Source organism: Hyaena hyaena, unplaced genomic scaffold (genome assembly GCF_003009895.1).
Source record: "Hyaena hyaena isolate Hyena2069 unplaced genomic scaffold, ASM300989v1 scaffold_1152, whole genome shotgun sequence".
NCBI classification, from domain to species: domain Eukaryota; kingdom Metazoa; phylum Chordata; class Mammalia; order Carnivora; family Hyaenidae; genus Hyaena; species Hyaena hyaena.
Genome location: NW_024081780.1, coordinates 110,474 through 115,527, shown reverse-complemented (window position 1 = coordinate 115,527; position 5,054 = coordinate 110,474).

The window sequence follows — 5,054 nt, the reverse complement described above, 5'->3', positions numbered from 1 at the left end:
GAATTCTTGTGCCAGCATTCAACTCCCTTTGCAACTGGGCAAGCTGGCTCCTTCTGTTTCCTTCTCCAGCTTTTCAAGCAAAATGATATAATCAGAAAATTTGAGATATAAGGTGACTTTTGAGACCATCAAATTCCAGCATCTCACTTACAGGATAGAAATCAAGGGCCTAGAACATGATGAGAATCATTCAAGTTCATGAACTTGTTTGAGGTGGGGTTAGGGTGGAATAGATCCCTTGGTTTTCAGGTCCATACTCTTTTTATGATATTAGGAAGTCTTATTTCAGTCGTAAGCACTAGGTACTGTTATCTTTTAATACACAATATTTGGTAAGGCCAACAGTAGATGAGAGGTGATCTCTATGCTGCCTGGGACTATAAAAATGTCAGAAAAGCAAACAAACAAATAAACAAACGGTTGTGATGGTGACAATTCACAATTTGCAATGTACACCCAATGCTTACTGTTCATATAACTGGTACTCTTGGTATTCCCACACCTATCTCATCTTCATATTTTCTTTCCTTGCTTTTGAAAGAATAAGAGATGTTATGGGGCTATGCAGATAACTTTTGTCTTAATATTGAAGCTTATTTTACTGGAATAGGACATAGTGTCTCACAGCTGAAGCCCAGATACTTAAGGGAAGAGAAACACCCAACAGCCAAAGCATTAAGTAGGTTTTCACTGCCTTTTATATGCCCAGCTTGAACAGAGGCCCTAACATGGAGGAAGTATTCAGTATTTGTGAATGAATCCCTCAGTGAACGTTTTTTATAATCAAGATCTGTTTTATTCTAGGCTTTCTGTAATAGAAAGCAATTGATGCAGATATTATTAGAAGGATGAGCAAAAATTTGGAAACTGGTTCCAAAGTCTGTGAGGTTAATCATAGATGATAGGAGATTCAGAACCTGATATCTGAAGAAGTGGGAATCCCACCTGTTAAACACTGATTGGTACTTGAATGAAGCACAGATTGTAAATGGATCAATTACTTGGGGAAAGAATATTCCCTATATGCTGGGGAGAGAGAAAAAATGTACAAGGCCAAACACTCCCCCCCGCCCCCCAGTCTCTATATTGATCTGGATATAATCCTGTCTGAATGAAGAAAGAGTGATCATAGGCAAATGTAGATATAAGTTCTTGTCATATCAGGCAACATTTGATTTCTAGCCAGCTGTGCATCTAATATATGAGGTTAATGATGAGCTTGTGCAAAAATACAGAAAGCATGGATAAGAGTTTCAGAGAGCAGGGCGGCTTGATGCACATTGGGATTCTGCAGAAGTAAGTTTGTACAAATGTGTTGCAAATGAGTAAGTTCTAATAAAGAGAATTTACTCAAGGAGACCAAGAAGAGCTGGGGAAGTAGAAATAAATTAATTTTAAGTGCCATCTGATCATAAAACTAGGGTGGGGTTTGGCAAGTTATTGAAAAAGTTGAAAAGAGGAAATTCAGTAAGATTATAACAACTACCTGCAAATATATAAAAGATGATCATGTGGCAATGAGGTTAGACAGACTGAGAATGGCCCTGAAGGGTAGAACTGGCACCAGTGCAGGGAGTGAAAACAGGAAGTATTTTTGTTCAACACAAGGAGAAAGTCTACCTTGGAAGTAGTTTACTCTTACCATGGGTAGTATTCACATACAGGCTTAACCACCAGTTAACAAAAACAACATAAAGGGGAATTCAGGAACATAATAGATTTATTACTATAAGGTCCTTAATGAACTCCTATATACCTAATTCCAGCCTTCTGTGATTCTATGATTCTTGTAAAATCACTCTGGCTAGTAAGCATTAGGAACAGAACAAGAACATGGCTCATCCTTTTGACATCCATTCCAGGAAAAGTAGCTCAGTACCTTTTGAAACTGTGTATATATTCTGAGACCAGTGTTCTATATCAACTTGACTTCTTATTGTCTCAGATTCAATGGATTAGTCTGTATTCCCTCAAGTAAGCTATACTGAAGTGTGTGTTAGTAAAAAAACAAAACGAAACCACCGAATTACATTTATGTACTTATCACAATGGAAAACATAAACGGGGCTCCTCTTTAATGGGTTATAACTAATACCTGTTGTATCAGTCATGTTCCTGGTAGAAAAAAATTGACCCCAAATGATTCAAGTTCAGAGACTTTAATGAAGGAAGTACCCAGAAATGTGGGCAGTGTTAAGGTAACGAACAAAATTCTGAGGCTAGAAGAGCCAGTAGCTGGAAACTATTCCTGCTACTAATGTTGTAGGAGACGGAGAGGAATTAATATCCCAGGAGCCAATAAGAGCTGCCTAGCTGGACTTGTCTTCATGGAGGGTCACAGCCACTGGCGGGCTGAAGCATGGAGGGAAGAAGCCTGTGGCTGTCTTTTCCCACTCTGTAGGTCTTCCAGAGCCATTGTGTAGCCGTTTCCAACCAGAAGTTAGCCAGCACATGGAGCCCAGCGAGTGCGGAACAGAGAATGAATCTAGATGGTCAAATGGAGAGTAACCAGAAATCTACAATAGATGCTGGTTGAAGTGCAGTCCTTAGCCATAACATACATTGCTAAATATTGATTACATGTGTACTTTATTCTTATTATTTTTTGTTCTTGTTTTAAGAGTTTCTTTTAAAATTTATTTTTGATCTTGTTTTTGTAAGGTCTTCAGATACAGGCTTTAGATTCCAACTTCTTTTATATCAAACAGACTGCTCATTTTATGGAGACTTAAAGTTTAGTTTACTTTTCATTTTCTCTGACATTGCCTTTTCTTTTTCCGAAGTAAGTTTACATTTCCTGGTGTTTCTCCTTACATTTGTCACATAATGCTGTAAAATCTGGTGACATTTCCTTTATCAAAGCCTATCTTGTTTATGCGGCTAATTTAATGATTGACAAATAGAACTGCTGAACAAATGATATACGGTGACACCAGACGGTAGCTGGGGTCTCTCATGCCAGCGGTTTAAATCAGTGGAGTCATTGCTAGAACATTGGGTAGATATTAATGGACAGAAAAAAGCCATAATAATTTCAAGAACTGACCATTTCTATGAAGAATATCAAATGTTACATCTTAGGGGCACCTGAGTGGCTTAGACGGTTAAACGTCCGACTTTCGCTTAGGTCATGATCTCGCGGTTTGTGGGTTCGAGCCCCGCGTCGAGCTCTGTGCTGACTGCCAGCTCAGAGCCTGGAGCCTGTTTCGGAGTCTGTGTCTCCCTCTCTCTCTGACCCTCCCCTGCTCACGCTGTCTCTCTCTCTCCCCTAGAAATAAATTTAAAAAATATTTTAAAAAATGTTACATCTTAAGCCTTTGATGGTTACTTTTGCAAAACTGCATATTTAAAAGAAGCATAAACACATATTCACATCTTTTGAAGTTTCTCTGACACCAATTTCCACAGATTCTTTATGTTTTCACCTACAAATGTCTTTGTCTTCTCTTTTTCTCCTTCTCTTTATTTCTCCTATCTCTTTATTTACGGCCCTTCTCCCCTTTTCTCTCATCTGTCTTCAGTTCCGTATTCATCATGTAAACTTACAGGGCTTCTGCAACACTGTCAGTACATAAGTGATTTAAAATGAGGTGGTTATTGCAGATTGGAGAATGAAAAGTAGAATTTATGGAGAGGAAAAAAAGTGAAGATCATATGTTTACAGATTTCTTTAAAATCTTGAACATGTTGAAGGTGATGAGATGGATTGTTCAGGAGTTTATCTTTTTCCAAATTACCTCGGCCTGAATCTGGCAAGAACGCATATTGAATTAATTACATTTAGAAAAACACATCTTCTTCAATGCTTCAAAGGGACAGGTTTGTATTAGTTGTTTGGGGGACAAAAAAAATATATAGATGTAGATATAGATAGATAAAGATCTCAAAACAAAGCAGAAACTAAAATGAGTTAATGTCATTTGGCAAGTTTGTAGAAAGTGAGGAACCTAGAGAATTTAGAGAAGTATATTAATATATCACTATTATTTTTCCTTGTAATACTTGACATCAGTGCATATAAACGGAGGACATCCACAATATGGAAATACTGTTAGAATGCACAGTAAAGGCAATGGGGGATGTAGCAGGAAAGAATCATTTAGTGGGGGTGGGGAGGAACACTATATAAATGCCTGAAGGAGGGAACCAAGACATGAAGGTCCTGATTTTCACACAGCTAAGGTCCTGCTGGTAAAAGTTACAGCCAACACACTACTGCTGTGATGGTGATGCGCTCGGAAGTAATTTCTGTCCCTTTATGATGGATGTTGTTACGGTTTTCTGAAATTTTGTAGCCACTCCAGAAGAAGGTTGTATAAAACAGGGTTAGCAAAGATGGTCTCTTATACATGGGCTACTACTGAGTTCTGTTACATTTTCATTTCTTCTCCAACTCTGTTTCGTCTACCGAAAGTAAACAAACAATTAATTCCTCATTTCAAGGCATGAAGAGACTCTCAGAGAACATATAATTAGGCCACTAAATCTTTGCTCATTTAGGCTAGCCCCTGCTTCCCTGGAAATTTAACACTTTCTCATATAAAGTTGCTATGTGATGAGAAACACAATGTTTCAGCAGTCTTAAGATTGCTATTTCACATTTTCACCCTTAAGAAATGAGGATACAGTATAATTGAAGATATTTAAAGATATGTCAGGCATTGATGTAGTTGTCATTTCCTCTCATGTTCAAACTTGGGTATTTTCCTGGCGATATGATGGAGCTAGTTGACATACTGGTCAATAAATTGATTGTGGCACGTCAGAGGGCAGAATGTGTGTCTTGTTTATTGTCTGAAAATGATCTATTCCTACCTTCTGATAAGAATAAAAAAGCATAAAACTGTGGGGCCAACAGCTTGGTTAAAAATTTCGTAAACATTACAGAGCGTTCTTTGAAGAGATACTGCATCGTTAAAGCTTTGGGTAACACATCAGTTGATACTGTGTGGAGAATGAAGATATTGATAATACTGATGCCATGATGAAGTGGTACAATTGTTGTCTTTCTGCCATAAACAACTAAAAAACTAGACTACGTTCAGCTGTTAGAC